At 40.1% G+C, this 24,471-nt stretch overlaps 1 protein-coding gene across 2 annotated transcripts in view; it reads right to left on the bottom strand.

Annotated features, from left to right (window-relative positions):
* The window catches only part of DLGAP1 (DLG associated protein 1), a 428,529-nt gene extending 420,509 nt beyond the window's left edge, over positions 1–8,020 (bottom strand). For both annotated transcript variants that reach the window (XM_074878768.1, XM_074878753.1), the window contains exon 1: positions 7,454–8,020. The gene's annotated coding sequence lies outside the window, so the exon portion shown is untranslated. The remainder of the gene's footprint in view (positions 1–7,453) is intronic.
* Positions 8,021–24,471: the final 16,451 nt, after the last annotated feature.

Here is a 24,471-nt window from a genome sequence, read left to right as displayed (position 1 = left end):
TGATATAATTTATTTCTCCTAGGTCCCATAGAAATGCTGTGATCCTTGAGTAATCTCAGCAAATATTTTTTGTTTTCAGAAGGGCTTTACAAGTGTAACACACAAAAGTGTTGCTACTGCATTTTAGCATTTTTTTTTATGAAAAAACCCTCTAATATGGCCCTGACCAATTGGTGCTCAATATTAAAAACCTCATATGGCTTTTTACAGGGCAGGCAACCTATTCCGGCAGTTCATGTTCAAAATGCCAGTCAGCATAAAGAGCAAAGGATCAGGTCAAGAACTTCAGTATACTCTCATATTTTGACTTGATTTTGTCAGAAACATCCTCTGAAAGGTAATTTAACATAAGAGATTAATTATTTTGCAGTACACTGCACTGATTCTAGAAGTACCTTACAAAATAGCTGCTTTGTAAATGACAAAAGTACTTGAATACTGCAGAACTTCCTTGTGTTTAGCTTTTCTCTTTCTGTATTTAAGATCTCATTGCCAACTGTGCAAAGCTTTTTTTACATTAATCTGTAAAAATGGGAACGGCATTTCCTCATCTTTTGTCTAAATATACAGCTGATAATTATTAAAATCTAGTTTTAGAAATATGCAAATTATTATTCCTTTTTTTTTCCTATCTGCCCCGATTCTGATTTCTAAAGATATCCCTTTTTCTGAAAATACATTTTATTTGAAGACAAACAGCATGCAAGAACCTAACCATATGTATAGAATAGTAAATGTCCTTTTTATTTAGCTCATCTGTGATGTGCTCACAGGCTTCACGCTACTGGTTTTGCCCCTTGACTAAGAAATTATTAGCATATGACACAGCAAACAAATGATCTTTTTCATGCATAAATACCTTTGTTCATATATAATTCTGCTATACAACTCTCTATGCAAAATACAGCATGAAGATTCCCAGTAGGTAAATTTATATCATGCTACAGAGATGTAAAGCACCATTCTGGATGTCAGACCACACACTATCACACTATGGTAAGAAACACCACATAGATTTGCAGGTTGAACAAAAAATGAAAAATTATGATTTTTACATCATTTCTAACCAACTCACACTTCTACCCAAGGTGAAATGAATGCTCTTCAACTACCATGCCACTTCAGTTCTGTAAATGACATTACACGGGTATTGAAACAGCTCTGCGAAGAATATTCCTTGAAGTAGTTTTTATGAACTAATGAAAAAAAAACCCAAACCAAAACAAAATGGAAGAAGTAACCATAGTTTTCACATGAATAAGTTTGTAATATTTCAGGAATGAAAAACATAAATATTTTTTCCTGAGGTAAGAGGACAGCCAGCCAGTTTGGACACCATCCAGTAGCCTCTCCTGAGTGCAGTATTGGTAGCTCGGTTTTTTTCTTCCCCCCCCCCCCCCCTTTTTTTTTTTTAAGAAAAAATTGTGCATTGGGTGTTTTTCCAAAGAATAGTGAGATCCAAGTGTGTAAGAAAAAGGTTTTGTCTTCAGTTTATAACTCCTCTTGAGTTTATTTTATCAATTAGATATCCATATTACATTTTTTAAGAAATCCATTTTTTTCACTAAAACTTACAGTGCTTCCCAAATAGACTGTTATCTCATCTAGAGACTTTCATTTCATACAGTGATATACATACCATACTTTTCAAAGTACCACTAATCTAGTAATTGCTAGCACTATTTCACTGTTGCTGTTAAATGACATACACCATCTAGGTATTTGGAATCATTTTCCTCAGAAAATCAATTGAATAATCTCCCCAAATATTACATTTTATGGCTGCAAAGTTCTTCCATGAACAGAGTTACAGAATCAACATTTATTTTGAATCTAAACTGTTTTGACATGACGATGCTTGCAATACTTAATTTGTACAAAATAACAATAAATTCTCCTAATTCTACCCCTTTCATTCCTTTCCGTGGTTGTTTTTCCCCTATTTATTCTACTTTGCCATCCCCTTGCCACTAAAAAGCTACATTTAATCAACAGTATTTACAAAACCTTATATAAATTTGACAGTACTTTCCTGCAAAAAAAAAAATCTGTTGGAAGGAACAGCTAGGTGGGATGATCTCCTATGGTATGTTCTTACAAAATGGGATCTGATAATGGAATTTAGTGATGCTTGAAAAGACAGTCACAAAAAAAGAAAAACAAAACCCCACAACGTTATGGAGGTAAGCCAGATGCAGAGTTGTTGACGACTTTAAAGGACCGAACCACACCTGAGCATTACACCCAATGAACAGATACCCAGAAGAAACAGACTGAAGAGAACAAGGAATCTCTCCTTTGATACCCTTGTAAAACATTTTCACCAATGCAGTTCCAGCACCACAAAACCAGAAGCTGCATTCTCCTACAATCCACAAAACAAAGCTCACCCTGTGTGAATGGTATACTGCAAGGACTCAGAAATTGTTTCAGCTGCAGGATGGAAAGAAGATGGAGATTCTTGTGTACTTTGGACATCTGTGAGAGCCTGTGTGTCCACGGACCAGGCTGACTCTCAATACTTCTGCTGGACAAAGGCAACTTCACACTGTCTGTTGTCCGGTTACGCACAAACATTTTTGAGACCAGTACCAAAACCCAGAAATCTGGATTTCATCTTAATTTCTCTTTACTTTTTTTTCTTCCTTTTTCTTTTTTTCTGATGACAAGACAAAAGAAAAGCACAGGACAGTAGTGAGACACTAATTCTCAGTGCTGACTTCCAGTGTTGGATGCACGCTTCTAAAACTGAAGTTACCATGATGACAGTGAGAGTGCTAATCATTGTCTCTGTTATTGACCTCCAATCAGCCAGATATATTATTCTGTTCTGCCTGCAAAACTAAACAGACACAAGGAAAGAAAGTGTGTACAAGCGCAGAATTAGCAACAGAAGTCACATTTGGGAAGCTGGCTGAAAAAAACACTCTCTTTCGTTTGAAAAAGTGACTCGGCTACCATCCTATCAGCATGCCCCTTGAATTACCTTTAGTGAGGATTTATGCCCAGAACATGAAATGGACTTTTCAAGCACAATTCATTAACAAAATTTCTGGGGATCCTCATCCCCTTATCTCCTCTTTCCTCAAAAGAAATTAAAACTCAAGGAATCCTTTACTGGATCCAGCACAAGCACCACATCAACACATCAGGCTATTGAGAAGCTGGAACCTGTAAGCTGTTGCAAGTCAACTAAAGCTACTGCAACCTACATTTAAAATTAGCCCACAAAGCTTAAAAACCACCTTTTAGATATGAGGCATCATCCATAACTACTGAGATCTTTGGTTATGAGTTGATGTCACACCCTTTTGTCATCTGAACCACAGCAACTGAGGTACAAAACCTGGATCTAAATATCCAGAAGTGTACATTTCCTTCACACAGTTGGAAGTCCCATTTCTCAAATTCCTGGTTTCCTTAGTATGAGAAATCAGAAGATGAAGAACATCTTCAGTTAGTTAAAGGTGATGGTAAAATTTTCAAAGGGAGAGAAACAACTGGGATGAGGGACATTCATTGAAATGCTACCCATACAGGGACAGGGCATCATGTGGAAAGACATCAGTAGTTTCTCATATACAAAGGTTAAAGGAAAAGCTTCACAGGCAACTATTCAAAAATGGTTCTCATCTAGCAGAAGACACTGAAGATATGCATAAAGTCAAGCTTACTTGGCAAGCCAGATTACAAATGTACTAGCTGCTATCATTATGGTTTCTTAAGCAGATTTTCAAATGACACAGGCAAGTCTTTCAGAAACATAGAGATACAGAAAGGTAGAAATACACTGTGTGATTTCAAAGCACTGCAAAGTGTTTCTATAGACAATCTGCCAACAAGACAAGAAGGCCAAAGTCAGCATTAGCATCTGTCTTCCAATTACAGAGTCACAAATGACATATTGCTCAGTGACAAATGATGACTGCTGTCTTATATTAAGATGGTTGCTCTAGCAGATGTTTTCAAATTATCCCAAGCTATGTCACAGGGAAAGGCAAAAGAACTGGAAATATGCCCAGAGAGACCTGGTGCACCAGCAGCCTAAGGGAGCCATTTAAAAATCCATTTGGTATCCTCTCATGAGATCTTAGGTACAAAAACTGAATATAGAAAGGAAAAAGGGAGCAGAAGATATGCTATATTCCTCAGTGAAAGTTTTAAGTATCTGACTACAGGGTCATCTGGAATAAAACATGTTCACTTTGTCTTAGCTTGGACATAGAAACAGTCAAGGCAGACAGTCCTTCAAAGAAGGGGCGGGGGGGGGGAACAAAACACAAACCCCAGAAAACAGTGCTCCATATTACTGCTCTGTGATAACAGAGTCAGGACAAAAGAAACTCTTTTTACTGTGAACATCTCCAAACAGTAATCCTGGTATCACATACTGACTCAAAAAAGAAAATTAAGCCTTGCTCTCTGGTGAGAAAAGGTAGACTGCTTTTGCTGTTACAAAACATCTGGGACACGATGAGGAAACTCTGTCCAAAAAGAATACAGACAAATAGAAGAGAAAAAGAGAAAGGAGATGACCACCTGTCCATCTGAAACGGACTAAGGAGTAAGGTCATGCCAGCTCTTTCACACAGTTAGAGCCAAGAGAGGTCTTCAAATCAAAAACCTGATGGGGAAAACAAGTTATTTCCTGAAATCCCCATAGTCAAATCATATATGTATAGAAAGGCGGAAAAACGTTGCAAGCAGCAGGGAGGATGAGAGTGGGAAGAGACACCGAGGGTGTGCTCATCCAGTGTAATATCATCCTCAAGAGCAGCCCTCTGGAAGCATGAGGCAACAGTAAAAGCACACCCCAGTAGACAAAATAACCACAAAGACGAAGGTGCCAATGAATGCTGCTACAAGTTAAGGAATGGGTGGGCGTCTAGTCCTGACCTACGGTGAGAGAGAAAATCCTCTCTCTCGTTACCATGGAGATCCCCTTTTCAGGTTTCTTTGGATGAGCTTTGTGCACAAGTGCAAAATTTGGCATGAGGGGAACAAGTATTAATTATGTGCCCCTGACAAAAATACCCTTCTTATATCTCAGGAGATAATACAACAGAGGCTGTAAAAATTAAGTTTGGTTACAGAGATTAAGGGCTGAATAAACTATCTCATGTTAAAGCACCTTGAGCTCTACCTTCTTAAAACGGCAATGCCAGTGTGAGGGTTTGCACCTGTCTATTACAATTTGGGTGAAAACTTGAGTTACCAGATGGTATGAGACCGGAGTGAAAATTACTACAAAAAAATTGCGTGGAGGCTACTTACTACTGTTCTTTGGTACAGGATTGCCTTTCTTTATTATACTATTTCATGAATTATTCATGCAGTTCTTTTTGTATTTCCAGGTGGCAACATCACTAGCCGGGACTGCACTGAGATGCACCACCTTTACAGGAAGGACAACAGTGCAAAGTGTAACACAAACAGATTACATTGGTAGGTTTGCAAGTGTTAATCCTACAAGAGATAGACCAGAATGAGCCTTGAATTAAATAAGTATATCTAACATACACAGTTCTGGTGAAGAAAAAAAAAAAAGAAAACCTTAATTCAGGAAGATATATATAGTGGAACACTATTGTACCCTTTATTTTGAAACTACTTCATTACCTCTCTAATAAACAGTATATTTTTCTACCATATGTTTTCATTAATTTACACTATCTAATTTTAATAATTCTGAAATACAGAATATCAGACAGACAAGTAATCTATACAGAAGGCAACAAGGGACTGTGCTGTTGCTGTTAAAAAAACCTAATTTTCCTGTAGTCATTACTATCAGCAGTAAATTTATCTTTAAGTATATATCCTTTAGACTTTTCGATTCTTTGGATCAGTGAACACTGATCAAACGTGCAATATCTTTTAAGTGAGGGGAAATACCTTAAGTGTATACACTGGACCCACATACCAGTAAAAATTAGTGTTGCCTTTTTAAAGGTGTATTAACACTGAAATACAATCCAACACAACCGGCTGAGCATACACCATGCTTACAAGCCCATCTACCTTTTATTTGTAAGCAGGCTATAAGGTTAAACAACTACTTTTTTTTTTTTTTTTTTTTTTTTGGTAAATAACTAACTTCATACGCTGTCCACTACATTTCTCACCATTTTTGCTTCTGTTACTATTTTTCCTTTTTTTGGCTTCCTGCCTTTAACTGTATTTACGTTATCTCTGACAGGTGTAGAAAACAACATGAATGAAACGGGATTATCCAAAATCAATCATGTGTGAAACCGAAGTGCTCCCTGTTAAATATTAAGTCCTCAATAATTTTTCTCCGAGATAAATAAAACCATCAACCTCCTTTAGAAACAAGCGTGGTGTAACACTTTCCTTGTGGACATCCTGAGCCGGGTTTAGTAACAGCAACAAGGAAAAAAAAAAAAAAAAATAAAAGCCATAATTACATAAGGGAGCTCGCCGAGCGCCCCGCTTCCCCGGCGGGAGGGCGGGCGGCCGGGGGGGAGCTCGGCTTCCCGAAGGGCCCGGCAGCCGCAGGCTCCCCACACCCCCGGCCTGAAACGCTTCCCCCGGGAAGCAAAGTCCGTCCCGGGGCCCGGTCGAGCCCCGCGGGACGCGGCCCCCTCGGCGGGGCTGCGGGGTGCGGGACCTCCCTTCGGTTCCACGGCATCCCCGCCCTGCGCGGGCTCTGCGGGGGGGGGGGGGGGGGGCAAAAATTCACCCTGCTTCTCTTGTCCTGCCGAGGAGGGACCCGGGACAAACTCGGCCCCAACAACAGGCGACAACTAGTTGTGGAGTCCGCGCGGGGCTGCCGGGGGGCGGCGGGACGCGGGGCCGCGCCCCGATGGACCGGGCCAGAGAGGGGGGGGGGGGGGCGGAGTGCGGCTGCCCCCTCCTCGCTCGCTCCCCAGAGGAGGGGGTGCCCCAGGGCAGGGGGAAGAGGACGGCAATCCTCGGCGGCTGCCAGAACACCCGCGGAGGGGGGATGACAGCCCCGCAAGGCCAGCTAGAAATTACTCATTTGAATGATGCAGCAAACGATGGGGGGGGGGGGGCGGCTAGTCCTGCCGTTACCACTCTCCAGCCGTGATGCATAAGGCGCAGGTTCCCCGCCGGAGCGAGCAGCTCGCTGTCTTCCGCGCACACGGCAATTAATAGCAACCTTCATCCCGCGAAGCCCTCCCCGAGCGCTCCCACACGCTCGCAGCCCGCGGTGGCAACTGCCAGGAGTACAATAGCGGGAACCTCTCTGCCTGGCGGACCCGGGGGGGGGTGGGGGGGGGGTGGTGGTGAAGCCAAAGCTCTCGCGGCAGCCGCCGAGCCCCCAAGCCGGAGCGTCCCGGGGAGCGGCAGCCGCTGGCGCGGCGGGAGGGCAGGCTGCCTGCCGGCAAGCGGCGGGCGTACGGCGCAGCGCGCTGCCAAAACACCATCGCCCGGCGGTATTGTCAGCAAACAGCACACAAGCATTTACCTTTTTATGCCCGCCGTCCGTCAGTCGAGCATTTGAGGGAGAGAAGGAGAAAGGAAAGGAAAGGAGAAGAAAGAGACAGAGAAATAGAGAGAGCGAGAGGCGGCTGCTAATCCCCGTGTAGAAAGACTTCCAGCAGCAGCAGCAGCAGCATGTATGTGCGTGTGCGTGCCCGGAGTGGAAGCACAGCCCTCCTGGCGATGCACCGGCTCTTGCACCGAAGTACTGTCATGTGCGTATCTCGGTGTGTGTACCCATGGAGAGACAAAAAAAAAAAAAAAAAAAAAATAGAAAAAGAGACGGGGGGAGACTAGTCAGTCACACGCCCGGCTATGCACCGCGGGCGGGGGGGAGAAGAGGAGGAGGAGGAGCCCAGCGCTCCCCAGCCCAACCACCGGAGGAGCAGCTCGCTACTACGGCGGCCGGGCACCGCGAGCCGCCGGCGCGCTGCCCCTCAGCGCCGCCCTTCCCCCTCCCCTCCCGCTCCCAAGGACGCGCCTTCGGGAAAGACCCCTCAGCGCCCCTGTCCCTGGGGACCCCGCTGCACTCCGAGCCTGCCCGAGCCCGGTGGGAAGCAGCTGACAAAAAAAAAAACAAACACCAGACGCCTCCCGCCCCCCCCCCCCTTCTCCATCTGCCCCCAAAATCGTCGCCCGGAGAGCGCCCACGAGGGTGCGCCCGTGATGCCGAGCAGCCTCCGCGGGGTCGGGGCTGCGGTGGTTCCCGGGGGGGCCAGGCCGAGCCGTGCCGTGACCCCGGGACTGGCCACGGCCGCCCCAGAGAGCGGAGGGGGCTGCTCGGAGCGCGGGGGTGGGGTGGGGGGACGCGGCGTTTCCCCGGGGGTGCTGCTGCAGGCAGAGGCAGGGGGGCGACAGCCGGACACCCCCACCCCCCTCCAAAGCGTGTGGGTCGCCCGTTGTCCCTGCGGGGGGGGCGACCGGCGGCACGGCTGTGAGTTGGCGGGGTGCAGGGGGTGGCGACGCGGAGGGAGGGCTGGGCGACCGTGAGAGGGATAGATGTAACTGTAAATATATACGTCTGCGAGTACTGAGACCGGTCTCGCAGTGGAAGGCTGTGCTAATCCAGGCAACTGTGCAGACACCCTGTTACTCGCGTGTCCAGTCAGGTCCACTCAAATTTCAGACACGGTATATGACCTACTAAAAGGTATTTGAACAGTGGTAACACGTTCAAATCAATTAGTTGCTAAATAGTCAATATTACATACATCTTTTGGACGTATAACTGCATCTATGGATACGAGATTTTGACATATATTCATGGAAGAGCTAAATTAGAATGAGCAAATTATTCTTATAGTCCTAAATTTACCGGTGTGTTGTGCCAGCAAGTTTTAAGATGTGATTTCTTTAAGTCCCAAACCAGGAAAAGTTTGCAAGAAATGTCCTTGATATTTTATTCTTTTTACAAAACAAGTAATGTGTATGGACTAAAAGTCAATCTTAACAGTAGAAAAAGGTTTATTAAATGATAAGGATGAAAAAAGTTTTGATGGAGACATCAGGTATACTAAGTTTTTGCTTCTTTGTAGTAGACAATGTAGACCTAATGTCTCAGGAGTAAAACAAGGAGGAAAGGAAGAAGTGTTGTTGACATTTTTAATTACAAATGTAGGTCACATCTACAGGCTAGGTAGGCTAGGAAATTCTGATGACTGATAATTACGTTAATTAGCAAGCAATCAACCAATTGAGTGGGGAAAAAAATTGGTCAATCTATTTAAAAATAATTGTTGGGGTTTTTTTTTTAGTTGCAGACATGGTGTGTAGACAGGTGGTGTAGAAAGGAAATCACTGAAAAGATTGTCCATCTTGTTAAGATTTAGCTGTTCACAATAAAATATTTTGAGACTTCCCAGAAGTCCTGCAATAAAATCAGAGAGACCAAATTTGTTGTTACTAAGTTGTATAAATCAAGTCAACATGACATTGTTGAAAAAACAGATTGCACCCCAAAGCCATATCATTTGTTTATATAAAAATAAAGGTACACATACCCTTTCAGATCTTTAACTGAAACACATATGCTGAATCTGAGCTAACTCAGGTAAATAAGCTAAAAAGTACAGGGTTCATAGGGTTTTTTTGTGTTTATATATACAGCCCTATTCTATACAGTATATTAGTTTATCTCTTAGCAAGGATTTTTTGACTTATCATCATGAACTGTAATTACAAGCTAGTTTCGAATGTGGCATAGTCTGTTGTTTAAAATATGACAGTCTGCAAAGACCCCATAGTAGAATTTATGTGATCTTTCCTATGTAATTATGTGAAGATTTAGCCTGCCCTCCGTAGGCCTGTGAAGTTATAAAGCAGATTTAGCCATGTTATGTGTGATAGTTCTATGAAAATATTTATACCAAATGGATTGATTACATTAGTTAGAGAACTAGATAGTAATGAAAACAGATAACATATTTTTAGGCTTCATACAAACTTCCAGAAAATGAAGTAGACCCAATTTTCTTTGAAGACTGAAGAGTAAGAATGAAAGAGGAGATGTTTTTGCGTAAAATTACCCAACCTCAAAATAAAAGCCAGCATGGAGATTTTGTTCCTTTTTTTTTTCCCACTTGCACTATCTATTGTGAATCTAAACCATTTAATAATTTTTCTGGATGCTCCTCGTTTGCCTGACTTCAGTCTGGCTGGGCCAAGAGGGTAGTAGAGGGAAGTCGTGTTGTAAATTCTCTCCTGAACTGATCTAGAGGATCTTGGACAAATAAGAAATTCAGTCTGCTTTATTTACATAATGATGTAGATGGTCTTCATGGGCCACTAATTATTTTAATTTTAGGCGTAACACTTGTCTGTACTGGTAGTCCTAGTGCTCATGGGTGTTTCAGAAGACATGCAGCTTGGAAAGGAGATTTCCAAGATGGGAGCAAAGATTCTTCACCCAGCTGTATGAGAGATGGCATGCATGAAAAAGGTGAGAAGAGACTGTGAAGCAAAGAGTTTCAGTAAGGATAGTAAACAAAGGTACATGAGCAAGAAACACATGAAGAAATCAAAACCTGGAAGAGGAATGTTCCAAAATAGTTTTCGGATCAGAAAAGTAGGAATCAGAAAGGAAACATTTCAAACAGCTTTGGGAGGTGAAATAGCTCAGTATTAATATCTTCAACAATCTGCAGTTTATCAAATAACCCCAAATGCCCTTATTATATACTATAGTCACACTTTGATCTCCTTCTTCTTGGAGGAATTTCTCTTTGCTTTGACTGATGGTGAAAGAGGTCATCATATCACTGTCACTGCAACACAATTAAACTATATGCATGCTTACATGGACTTCTTCCACATGGTGATAGCTACCAGGTTACAAATTTTTAGGCGTTTGAAAATACGGTTAGTTTTTGTGTGTCACTGCCCTCTACTGGAGAGAAGGTCAGAACCGCTCGATTAGGTCTTAGTACGAAGCCTCAGACCACTACAGGTGTTGGTGGTCCTCATTTGTTGGTGAATCACCTTTCCACCACACCCAGGCTTACAGGTGTGAAGGCCTGAATGGCCAGCGTCCATAAGATTTCTTTTTCCCGGTGAGTTCAAATGATTGATCATACAATTTGCTGTTTGCAGTTTGTTGACACGGGCAAAATGATGATTAAGCAAATGGTTGAGATTTTAAGATACGTGTCTGCCATTAACTTCTGGGAAAGAGACATCTGAATTCATCACAGAGACGCTGAAAATCTTGAGCAGTGCTGCTGTGATAGTATTTGCCGGTACCTTTGTAGATAACCTCATCACCTTTCATATCTAAATCCTTTGGTTCATTCTCCATTAAATTACAAAAAGATTGCCCTCCATCCCTTTTCCTACTCAGACCTTTCATGCCTCTATACTTACCTTTCACTGTCTATAGCAATACTGCCAGAGTACCACATTTTTGTATATTTTATTTTCATTTTCCTCACATACTGGGCATTAGCAGAACAACTGAAACATCGAGAGCACAGCAGTGACATTCTCCCAGTTCCCCGGTGTCTCATCTCCTGCACCTGCTGTCATTGCATCTCATGCACATTGAAAGCAGTTTCTGTTGGAACACACTAAGTTTTCCATCTGGGTGGGCACACGCATCGCCAAGGCACACTGAGAGCTGGAAAGGATGAGGCCTGCTCAGAGTGTACAGTAAAGAAAGTTTCACTATAATATGTCTTCTACACAGTAGATGCTGGCAATTTCTCTGTTCGTTTTTAACTTTGCCACATCTAGGTCAGATTTACAAAGATGAAGATCACATGTGTGCTCTTCTCATTCCCTTGTGGCATCAGCTATTGCTTCAAGGCAAGAAGACATTCCAAGGGTGGCTGTAAGAGTATCTTCAACATGGGTGAAAGAATAGTTTTGGCAGTTTCTACCCCTAATCTGATTAATGGCAGAGCCATTTAAACCTAAAACTCGGCTTTCTCCTCCCCCTCTGACTACCCTGAAGCAGGCATCTGCCTAGAAAATTTTATTTAAAATATATTCACTTTCCTAATACTCTAAATGTCTTTTACTGAAAAGGGTTTCTATCTGCCACACCCATGGTAGGTCGGTTTGTGGTATTTTATTGGGTTGCATGAAGGCAGTAATGTCCTAGGTGGGTGAACTGTGTGGGTTGCCTCATTTCATGTTACCTAATTATTTGCTATAAAAACCACTGCAACAAATTTCTTTCCCGACCTAATGGATAACATGGAGGAATTAACAGCACATGGAATAGAGCGGTTGTTCCCAATGAGTGACTCCTAAATGACAGGTGCCCCCCAAGGAAAAGGTAAGCAGGCATCAGCTCACCTTGTACAACCACACTGACTGTTGACTGGTCAGTTAAAGATGGATAAGAAGGCCTGGTGAGCCACTGGTTAATCATCCAGAAAAATTAGAAGAGAGCAAGTAATGCAAATACAGTGTCAGTTCAGCGTAACTACTTAATACAGAGAAAAAAAGCTTCAAGATTAGCATGGGTTTACAATTGATACATATTCTTTTATGATTTAGAAGTAGAACAAGTACTTTGTTAAAGGTAGTATTCTTGTGACCTTTAGGCTGTCAAACACATAATTCCGCAAAGCCTGTGACTTTCAGCCTCTCTCAGGAAATAAGTCAGAGTTTGTCTTGAGAGTCTTCTCAGCAGGGACTCTGTTTTGGAAGATGTAAAATACAAGATTTGAGAATGAAATCTTCCCTCCCATCCCCTAAATCTTTGTTTGGTATTAGAAACAAGCAAGTTGCTGTGATTTTCAGATATCAGGATGTATTTCAGTGGTATCAACAGCAATGTTCTGAATAAGCTTAAAGAGAGAGGAGGAAAAATTAGTTCAAACCAATAAACCCATGACATTCCCTCAGTAGAATGAAAATACTTTTCCAGATATTGAGATATAGCAAAACTTTGAGAATGGCAAAGTGCAAAATCAGTTTGTAAACATCTGCGTCAAGGAGGAACATTTAATTTCTTGATTAAGGAGGGCTATAATATCTTATGCTATCACATTTTTTAAGTATGAACATATAATTCTAAAGTGGAATGCAATACAACCATAGGAGTATTTTTTGCTCTTTTTGACAGAAAAGTGGGGAAACAGGGAAAGCTTTATAAGAACTTTATATGAATGAGAAGACTAGTAATCCTGTAGAAAATTGTCTCTAAGGATTTTAAGTGAGGTATTTTTAGATAAAAATTATATTTTATATCTGCATTAATTCCTGAACAGGCAGCACAAATAGCACAAAGGTAGTTTGTACAGAAACCCTCATTCTCTACTGTGTGAGCTAGGATTACTCCTTTCTTACAACAAGTAACAGTGGAAGATACTTCTCTACTCAGACCAACTGCACATCAAAGAGCCTGCAACAGTCAACTGAGATCCAAACTGAGACCATGGCTTCATTTTCCTAGGCGCGCTATCAATCCAAACGTTTTTTGAAGAAAAAGATGGTTGAAAGCAATCTTTTTCATAAATAATTAATAATTTAATCATATACAGCATGAAGCACGATGGGAAAAAGAAAACTTATTACTTCCATTTTGCAGGTGGAAAGTTGAGTATCAACAGAAGCAGAAACAAGAGCTGGACTCATATATTCTGGTTTTAGATTTTAATGGTAGGGTTATTATTTGCATCTAGCTTGGTCTGTTTCAACCACCAAAAGACTTTTGAAATGAAGGCTTTCATAGAATGCACCGCTGTCCTGGAGAGAAGACCCAAGAACATTCAATAGGGTTTTCTGGTGTGACAACTCAACTCCCTCCTTCTCCTTAAATGCCTGGATTTAAGAGAGTGATAGCTAGATTTGTCCAGATCTAATGCAATAATCTTGTCATTTATACAGGAGAGGGGGTGGGGAGACTGCAGTTGTCTGCCTTCTTATTAAGCCTACCCCAGAGTGAGAGGAGTTGAGCAGAAAATGTGCATTAAAGCAGAAGGAAAGACATCCAAAGCTTTAGAGATGGAATTGTTAATTTTTCTGAGGTTTGTTTTTTGTGTTTTGGGGTTTTTTTTACATTATGGGAAAAGGAGGCAACAATTTGGATCATTAACTGTTTTTCACCATCCAAATAAATAAGTAGTAAGCACTACATGACTGTCAAAAGGTCCCAATATTCAAGATTAAACCCACATTTTTACAACAAGCGCAATTATTTCCACTTTATGCCTGGAAGGTATGCTGATATCTCACAGTTAGGGTGTTTCTGAGGAGAGCTTTTAACAGAAACTTCTAACAGAGTGAGGCTCCAGAAAAACTGATAATTAAGACTTACATCGATAAAGGTGTCAGTCAAGCATGGGAAAGGAATTATTTTAAGGCACAGTAAAGAGCTGAAAACGTCAGTGAAGGTAGCATACATAGATATTTCAGGCTTGTTTCACCTCCTGTGGAAGTCAACAGGAGTTTTACAATGAAGGTAGCAGCAGAGTAGGATAATAAAATATCTCATCAGATTATAGGAGATATTATTTCCTATTTTCCATCCCTGATCTGTAAAGTACCCAAAACTGACATGCATACAGCAGTTACAGTGTAATTATAATTAAGCATCGTCTTTCATGGAGGGTCTGTAGTTAAAATTAAGACAAATGAAAGACCACACAGGAAGAAGCTGTTTATGATATTTTTTAAAATGTATGGAAACATATTTCAACATACTTTTGTCTCAAGTAGAAAAAAGTCCTCAGGTAGTGGTACAATTCTACAGTTGTTCACAAAACAGGGTCCTAGTATTGAAGGCCGTGCTAAAAGTTTTGGGTTAATATTAACAATTTAAGAAGTGAGGGCTTCTCAGATCTCTTGAAATTCCCAGACTTTTGCATTCCAACAACTGAATTCTACCTGTGCTATTCCAGAGAACTTCTTTCTTGTTAAAGCATGCATATATAGTTCCTGTTGTTATGGAGTTATGAAAAATCATGCACACCTCTTTCAAAAGTTCTCTATTAATGGGTATGGAAAAAAACTGTATTGACAACAAGTGACACTCTTTTGCATTCCCTATGGCAGTTTCTGCCAGGTGTTTGGGGTCATGGAGTTTACCCCTCAAAAGCAAGGAGAACAGTTTACTCAACATGCTTGAATAAACTCTCCTGAGTGAGTTTTCTCTCGTCAGAAAGTCAACAGCTGTTGAGTGGCATTGCCCTTGTCCCCATGAACAGTATCCTGACAGCAACCTTTCCCATTCCTAGCAGCGATCCAGTGTTAGTTTGGTCAGTGTACTTCTGCTATTGCGTGCTTATTTCCAAACAGCTCAAGCAGCCTTTTGAACTCACAAAAAAACCCGAACTTTTAATATGTGCGGGAAGATACAAGGTTTATAACTCCTATAAGAGGAAATCTTTATGAGCTCCTTCTATTCCAGCATTCTAGCTACCAGCTATCCAGAAATTTTTGTTTTCTAATAATCAGCAAACTAATCTGTAATTAGTCTTCAGCTGAGCTAGCGCAGTCTTAGAAATCTGCAAGTGCCTGTAAAGTGCTGTGCAGCTCAGCATATTTTATAAAGTTGTTTGGAGGCCACAATAAAATATATCTGACAGCATTCTTATATAAATCATTCCTGCACAACAGAGCCCCAACACCAAAAGCTGTCATCTGACCTGGTAACATTTCATTCCTAGAAGCTTGTAAATAAAAATAAAACCCCCAATTTGCTTCTTTTTTAATACCCATTAAATTTTATTTTAACATTAAAATGGCATTCAGTAAAGGACAGCAAACTACCGTGAATAAATCACCATGCATACACAATGCAGAGTCTCTGAAGGCAGAAACCCTTGGCAAAAGCAAGAATAGCAAATTGCATGGTGTCCAACACTACAGTGTAAGAAAAAAGAGTTTGGCCAATGGCAGACGATCAGATTCCTCAACTTGTGAAAAGTGCCACAGTACAGCTTAGTCAGCAATTTGGTGATTAGTTATACCTTGGGGAAGACCTTCTGCTGTATAGCTTCTCTGTGCTGCTTCAGTGACACAGAGAGGCCATAAAGCTAGTATAATTGACTACCACAGATGGAAGCTGAAGGCAAGAAAAAGTGCCATTTTGAACTTCTTCATAAAGGAATTGCATCATGTAATATTTGATAATTAAATGTACTGCTGTGATCAAGAGAATCCAAAAGCCACCAGTATGACCAGAGATCAACAAAGGGGACAATATTTTAAGTGCAGGTAAAATGTCAAAAGACATTACTACCAATAGCATTGTAGGGTAGTATGTTAGTTTATTCTCAATACTTCTTCCATTATTTATTCAAAGAGTTTTTTAAACTGCCATCCTTGAAAACTGAAGCTGGGGTTGAAAACCAAGTGTTGTTCTTTCTGTGTCACTGAAGGACAGAAAGTCTCAGGAGTATGCCATTGACTTAGTACTTAATAATGTTGCTCTTTAAGCCATATATAAACCAGTTCTATCTGTCACTGATACATTGCTTCTGCAGGGTTAACAAGACCAAAAAGTGGTAATATATGCTTTTGTCTTTAGAAAGAATAATAGTAATAGTTTTGAAGAAGGAATTCTTATGTTAAAAAGTGCCATTGTTTTATATTGTGTCATATTTCATTTTCTACCATAAATGCTGTGAAAAACAGGCCTGGGAAAGGAAGGAAGGAAGTTTTACATGGAAAGAGGTGAGATAAAATGCCTTACAGTTTCCTTAAAGTTACCAGTCTGACCTGTTACTTCATCTGTACTGGGTTTCTATTAGTCTCTGGAACAGACTCCTGAGGGAAGCTGTGAAAGTCCCATTTCTTCATCTTTAAATACTCTTTTAGAGAAGGCACTAGAGATTATACTCTTGTTCTGCCAAAGCAGCTAAATAGGCCTATTCAAAGACAAAGATTTTTTTGGTATTGATTTCCATGCATATTTAAATGGCTAAATTTGCAGCCTTAAAATAAAATAAGGAGTAAATTCTAGAAATTGCTAAATGCTATTATCAGTATCTCTGTGACAGATGGGCATGGTGTTACTCCTTTCTGATAATTTAGTGCTTTGTTTTCTCCCTACAGTTTGGTTATCACCCAGTATTCTTTAATGGAAAGTAGCAGACTATAGGAACCAACAACAGGCCATCTTTAAACTGTTCATCATAGATGAGCTGTTCTAAATCCGCTGGGCGACTTTGAACCCAAGACCCACACCCATATTCTTACCTTCACTGACAGAAGTAAGTGGTGTCTATTTGAAGTAGGCAGTTTCATCCAGGGATGAAAATCATACAGTTTAAGGTCAAAAGAGCTGGTAAGGTGGTCCCCTATTTATTGCCTTTTTTTTTTTCCCTATACAAGGTTTAATAATTTGATTTACTTTTTAAAAAAAATCAACCTAGCCTGAAATATGCTCAGAGAATGAATGATTCTTCTGCTTTTCCATGAAAACAAACTAATCTAACCAGCATCAAATAAATAAGCTTTGAATAGTTACAACCCAGTATCAGACTGGGCTCATAGAGGAGCTAGCCAAAGGCCAATTACAAGCTGATCTCGCTAAAGACAGTATATTCTGGACCTAGGACAACCTGGATTTAGGCCAAGACCTAGGATGGAAATAGCTTTACTGGATGATTAATTATCTCCTGCTCTCCGCAGACAGTAGAAAGACATACATTTTCATCCTCCTGGAATTCCACACCATAAGATAACAAGTGCCACTTAAAGGTAGCATGAATCTTGAGAAATACTTTCTCAATAGCTTGTGATGCTGTGCCTGCTTATTTTCTAACATTTATGTGAACATAATATGGACTATACATTACAAATTTCATCCCTCTGCATCCCATGTAATCAAGAGAGCTCTCTGCACATAAAGAGTGCACGTCAATATAGTAGCTGGCTTTCAAGGAAAGAGATTGTTTAAGATTCATGTTGGTTTAATGCTTAGGAGCCATGCCCATGTTGATCAGTTCTCCTGTGCCAAGTGCTTTGAAAATACAGAACAAAAGTGTCTTTCAGAGAGCTAATAAAGTGAGAACAAGACTAGAGACAGAAGATGCACACAGACGAGTAGGAGAGTGCAAGGAAAGAATGAGGTTGAAGCTAGCCAAGGTAACAAAAGCCTGTCTCTGCAACTAGCTGTGTACCAAAGTGGAAAGACTGCAGGCTTAAAGCCAACTTACTCATTCAGCTAATAGAAGAGTCTTTTCATATCAGACATGTTATTAATATTATCATTGAGAATTTGTTAACTGGGTTCAGGGCATCCATTCCAGCTTCTAAATATAGGTGAAAACATCCAGAATTCACTTAGAAAATGCATTTACAAAATGTGTTGTATGGAAAGGTTTCAAAAACTTTTGCATCTCAGGATTTTCTCTATATAGAACAAGAGTTTGATCTGGGTAAGAGACTGGGTAAAAGTTCAACCAGCTGATTGCTCTGAAAATTTTACCTCATCCATGTGTCTGAAATGGTTGCAGTGAGAATCACAGACAGCTACGCTTTATAAAACAGATCTAAATGCAAGAACAAGGCCAATTAGGTTTAAAAGTTAAGGACATACTAGCAGTGCAATAAAAGTTAATCAGAATTAATGCTTGCATATGTTCTTACAGGCATCACATAATTAAGTATAAAACAAACAGAAAGTGGTATATATGGCCCAATTTATCCTTTCTGGAAAGGTTTTCCCACAGGGTCTCACATATTTTGGTAGGGAATTCTCTACATCTTCAAACGTTTCAGTAATATGTAATATGTGTGATGGTGAAGGTGAAAGCTGTACACAGTGGTATGCTCAAGAGCAGGACTGCCAGGCAGGACATAATAGGACAGGGAGAAAAGTTGTGTAAGATTTTAAAAGTGACCTTATTGCCCTAAGCTGAGGTGCTTTCTTCATACCCCTAGTAAAATGATAAAAGCATTTTTCTGTGTGATAAAGGAATGTTTTCTTTGTACATTGAAGCACATACAAATCTCACTCCTAGGTTGGTACAAGTGGAATACAACCCATACGGTCCCATTATTTCTCTGAGAGTTTGCAGCTCTGAGCACGCAGTGCTCAGCATGTTGCAGATGTAGGCCCTCAGCGCAGTGACAGCCAGCAAGGTTACTCGTAAGGATAAGGTGGAACACACACATAAACATTTATAGAATTACAGTTTTGGCCTCTGTCCTGGAGAATATGCTCTCAATTTAGTACCTGCAGTTTTAAATATTGCCCTCCGAGAACCTCTTTGTACCACTGTTCAAAATGCAGTTCATCAACTTGCCATTCCATAGGTGCCTTCATCGATGCTTTGTTAGCTCTATTTTCTGTCAGACGAGAATGCGTATCCTTATATCGAGAGTCTGTGTCAAAAGAAGGGAATAAATGCCCTTTTAAGTGCTAAACCTTAAACTTTTAACACCGTTTAAACAATTTCTGTGGACATTATTGACTTTCATGTGCTGAACAAATAGGTGAAATAAAACAAAAGTAGAAAATTAATAAATACATATTTCTTAAGTCATTTCAGACACATGCACATACTTTACAAAATAAAATAAGACAGTCTTTTCATCACATGTTTAGACTAGTTACTTCAGGCTCCCAGCTCGTAACTAGAGTTTCTTGGTGCTTAGCCAACTTAACATTAAATTTAATTCCTCTCTCCACCTAAGCAACCTATCCATAAAGCTTAATATGTTACTTTTGAGCCTCCACAATCTCATGTCTATGGCCAGGGCTGGATCGTGATGCAGGACATCTCACTCCAGAGGAACTCAGCAGGTGGCTGGAGTTGCCACCTCCATGGCAGCAAGGTGTCAATTTGACCCAACATGAGGCTGTTTTCTCCAGAGAGCTGTCAGAAGGTACTGAATTGGCCAGAGAGGAAGAACTGCTGTTCTTTTTACTGGCAATAACTGATCCACTGCCATGTCAAGGCTGCAAGGTCTGGTCCCCCATATCCATCCATATGAACACCGCTACGGCCAGAAAAGTCTCAAACTGGCCTTTCTAGCAGTAAGCCAACACTGAAAGAAGATAAAATTATGGGTTTTGCTTTGAAATTTTGCAAAATATCTCATACTCCATTCACTTAGACTGTAGCTGGCTTTCTAAACCCTCAGTACTAAAGTACTAAATCCTACAGTACTAATGTAAAGCTCTAAAATTCTGTGCAGACACATGAAGTCCCTCACCAAAGCCCATACCTTCCTCTGAAACAGAGCACTTTTAAATTTAATATCAAAGTCCTGACCTATTTAGCTGTCTTATAAAGAAAGAATTTGTGTCCTCAGAAGAGGTAACGTTATAACTCATACCAATTCTTCCAGTGACCTTCTTCAGCTTCAGGCTCTGTTCTAATCTTTTTCATTTTCAGTTCTACCAGCTACCTCTCACCCAAATCTCAGTCTCTGTCAAACCCTGGGTTATTCATTCCACTGCATATGCTGGAGCAGTGAAGGTCAAGAACAGTTATGCACGATCAGGATGCAGATAGTAATGCTCGAATCATAGAATACCAGGTTGGAGATTATTCCAGTGGCTGATTGTTCTCATTATGAAAAATTTTCCTCTTCTGTCCAGTCGGAATCTCCCTAGGAGTAACTTCTACCTATTACCTCTCATCTTTTCCATGTGACTCCTAGTAAATAAGGAGTCTCCATCTTCTCATCTAAATACTGGAACCTGGTGATAAGGTGTCCTCTAAGCCTTCTCTTCTCAAGGCTGAACAGACCCAACTCTCTCAGCCTTTCCTCATACAGTCGGCTTCCCAGTCCCTTGATCATCTTTGTGGCCCTTCTCTGGACCCTCTCCAGCCTGTCCACGTCTTTCTTGTATAGCAGGGACCAAAACTGAACACAGTATTCCAGGTGTGGCCTGACAAGTGCTGAGCAGAGTAGGATAATGACTTCTTTATCTCTGATGGTTATGCCCTTGTTGAGGCAATCCAGCATCCTGTTGGCTTGCTTTGCCACTGCAGCACACTGTTCACTCATGTTGAGCTTGTTGTCCACCAGGATCCCCAGGTCCCTTTCCACAGAGCTGCTCACCAGTTGGGTAGACCCCAGCCTGTGCTGCACTCCTGGATTATGTTTTCCCAGGTGCAAGACCTTACACTTGTCCTTGTTGAACTTCATAAGGTTAGGGAAAAAAAGGTAGAATTAAAATTAAGAAAGGGAGACACAGAGAGAAAGAGAAACAATATCACAAATGCAGTTCCTCATAGACAGATTTTTTTTTCACTTCTGTGAAAGACATGATTCCTAACACCAGTGACCTTGCACAATTTTTTTTTTTGTAACTATCAAGGGCATAGAGAAGTGAAAGTCCTGTGATAAAATTATTTAACAAATCATCCTGTGTGATATTTCTGCAATTCCTTGTTCTACTGAACAAAAAGTGCTAAATCATTATGATGGTCTTTGCAATGTGTGAAAATAAACAGACAAGAATTATTCAATAATTCATTTAAGTGGTATTCGATAAACACAGAGGAAGAGCGTATGTTAAAAGTGTCTTTGTGTTTATATAGCAAAGGTGTAGCCTTATGATTGGCTTGTATTTTGAGAAGTTCACACTGCTAACGTCAAAAAAGCATTTTCCCTGGAACAGTTTTACCATTCAGCCAGTAGAATATACCCTAGTACACTGTGTTTGGAAGCAAATGTAGTAAATCCATGCAAATAGAAGCAAGGGCAATCAGGGATAATTTAGGAGAGTCATCAGAGATCATTTATGTAGTTTATTGGGACTTCTCTATTCAAGATAGGTGGGTGATACATATTCACCAGGTACAGAAAACCAGTAGGTTAAAACCAACAGTTTAAATAATTCAGAGGCTAATAGTCTTCTCTAATTGTGTAAATAGCTACAAAAAGGTATAACTTCCTCTGTTTGTTGGTTGTTTTTTTTTTTTTTAAATCAAGCAAGGGAAGTAAGTTTTATGACTTTGCAGAAATGTTTCTGCTAATGGTATCTCATAGGGATGATTCTTCTAACTTTATCATTTAAATACAAAGATACCGTTGCAAAACACCATTAGCATTCCTGCTAAATTTGAAAAAACCTCCAAACAATCCACAACCAAATAGCAGAGTAAATTAGAACCTTGCTGCTCTGCAGGGGAAAGCCGAAATGTACAATTGCTTTGTGCACTGCATTTCCACTACAATCAAATGCGATATTACCATTCTGTTTTACCATTAGAATATTCAGCAGTGACTCGATGGAAAAAATGAACTGCACAATGAAAGAAAATAAAAGTTTAACTGCACACTATTTACAAAAGTAAATAGTAAAAGCATATTGAAAACAGAAATAAAGACAGCTAGCACTGGAAGAGCATGGGGAAGCTACAGAATTGATGCATGGTAATATAACTGCCCAGTACAGCTCAATTTTTCTGTTAACACATTAATATGCACACCTTTTTGGAAGTGTTTTTTCACATTGAAAAATTATGAATGAATACAAATCATGTGAGGATGTCTTCCAAAGTATTAAGTGCCCAGGAGGGTTGTTAATAGTTAATAAAAAATTTTAAAATTTACATGGTACTAAAAACTAAACTGGAAAATAAATATGCAATAAACGGGAACTATCACACTGAACATTTATTAGCTTGTAAAGTTACTAGATCAAAATGTCTTATACCTCAAGCTAGTAACAAATCATATTTGAATTTATGTTTAGCTTTTCATAGACTATTTGGGGATTTGAACAACAGGAATAGATTAGAAAGAATGTAGGTAAAAGAAATTTTTATCTAATAAATATAGGAATAATGGAAGAACTACTTAGAAAGAATGTCTAACATAAAAAGAATACAGGCATGCCATAGTACATAGGTGGCAAAGAGGTTCCTGGCTCTAAAAAAAAAAAAAAAAATTAGTTTTTCAGATGCTTAATTTAGTATACATCTTGTCTACCAACACCTGCAGCAGCACCAGCTTGTGGAAAGTGCCAGGAGCCAGACGTGCTTTATGACAAGAACTTGAGAGGTGAAATTTTCTGGCACACTGAAGTTATTTAAATGCCAACATACATGCACATTCACTCACTTTGTCTGCCCACAATTAAGAACATTATCTGCAACCCCTCCAAAAAAGCAAGATTGACCTCTTCTCATGCTATTCTTGGTTTTCAGGGTGCACAATTCCTTCACCTTATTTCTCTGATATTACACAACCTTATGGTGTTCTGTATACCACGTTTCTGTCTACAAGATAATTTAAACTAACGATGACTATTTTGCCACCGTGAGATAATTTTGTAAATCCAGATTTCTCCAGTGTACTGGCTTTGGATTTAAGTAATTTCAGCATGGATAGTATTAACTATAGCATCAAATATGAGTCTAGATGGGATGTGAATTATGGACAAAAAAGATGTTCAGGGTATTATGAGAAGAAAACAGTTTTTAATAACATCATCTGACTGTGAGTACAATGAATCCATCAACCTGCCTGGGACCTGGGTGGCTTGCTTAGTGAACCAAATTAAGTTTTCCAGGTAGAGTTTACCTAGTTAGAGAACACTGAAGAACTCTAAGCTGAAAGAGATGTGAGCAGACAAACTTCATGACAAGGAATAAAATGTTGGAGTTTCCTGGCACACTGAAGTCATTTAAAATATATTTTGACACAATTTTAGCATTGGAAATAGCTGTACTTTTAATAGAAATGTTGAATATCCAACTACAGCTAATTCCTTAAAACATATCTCCTTTCCTTTTCCTACATCACCACTCATCCCTCACCTGGGTTGAAAATTCCTGAGTTTTTATTTTTTTTTTTTTCCCAGGTGGTAAGAAAGATCAAAGGAGAGAAGTTTCACCATTTCCTGATTTCAATATCCATTAGCATCCAAAACCATGTAATATGAGTGCAAACAAAAAAAATCATCAGTCTACTGGGTTAAGGGTCTTTGCAATAATAATAACAACAGCAACTTTTTTTTCCTCTTCAGTTTGTCCAAATTTGAATCAGTATCCTGATAAGGCTTTTCATGATGTAAATGTAACAGGGATATTTTCATACTGAGCTAGCCTTATTCCTGGAGAAGTGAACACCTCCACTGTGTTCTGAGAGAGAGCATGGACAGAGAGAGCTCTGAAAAAGATTATTCTCACCAGATAAAAAAAAAGATCTGACCTCTTCATCCATGCAAAAGAAGATATTTGAGGCAGTAAAAATGTGAACATTGATGGAAGAGGAAACATGCCAGTAAGCTCATAGATGGGATAGCTGTGATGTGTCAGCTCTAAAGTCCTTAGGTGACAGTGGCAAAAGGAATTGCCTTCACCTTCTGCTGTGAACATCTATATGTTAAGCCTGCTTTCCAGGTCTTTATATAGGAGTTAAGTGAATCAAAATACTTGGGGCAAATCCAAGTTAAGCATGAAGTGCTATGCAAGCTTTAGAGATAACCTTACACTGGTCATGTCACTAATGAATATATATGGCTTTCTACTGAGTTTCTAGATCCTGGTGTTCAGAAACAGGATTAAAGCTGTCTTTGACTAGAAATTGTAAGAGTAATGGGGGAAGGGCATTTTGCCGTAGGTCATTATGGGAAGAAAAGTA

The sequence above is a fragment of the Strix uralensis genome, chromosome 1 (genome assembly GCF_047716275.1).
Source record: "Strix uralensis isolate ZFMK-TIS-50842 chromosome 1, bStrUra1, whole genome shotgun sequence".
Classification (NCBI taxonomy): domain Eukaryota; kingdom Metazoa; phylum Chordata; class Aves; order Strigiformes; family Strigidae; genus Strix; species Strix uralensis.
This window is presented reverse-complemented; position numbering and strand designations above follow the sequence as displayed.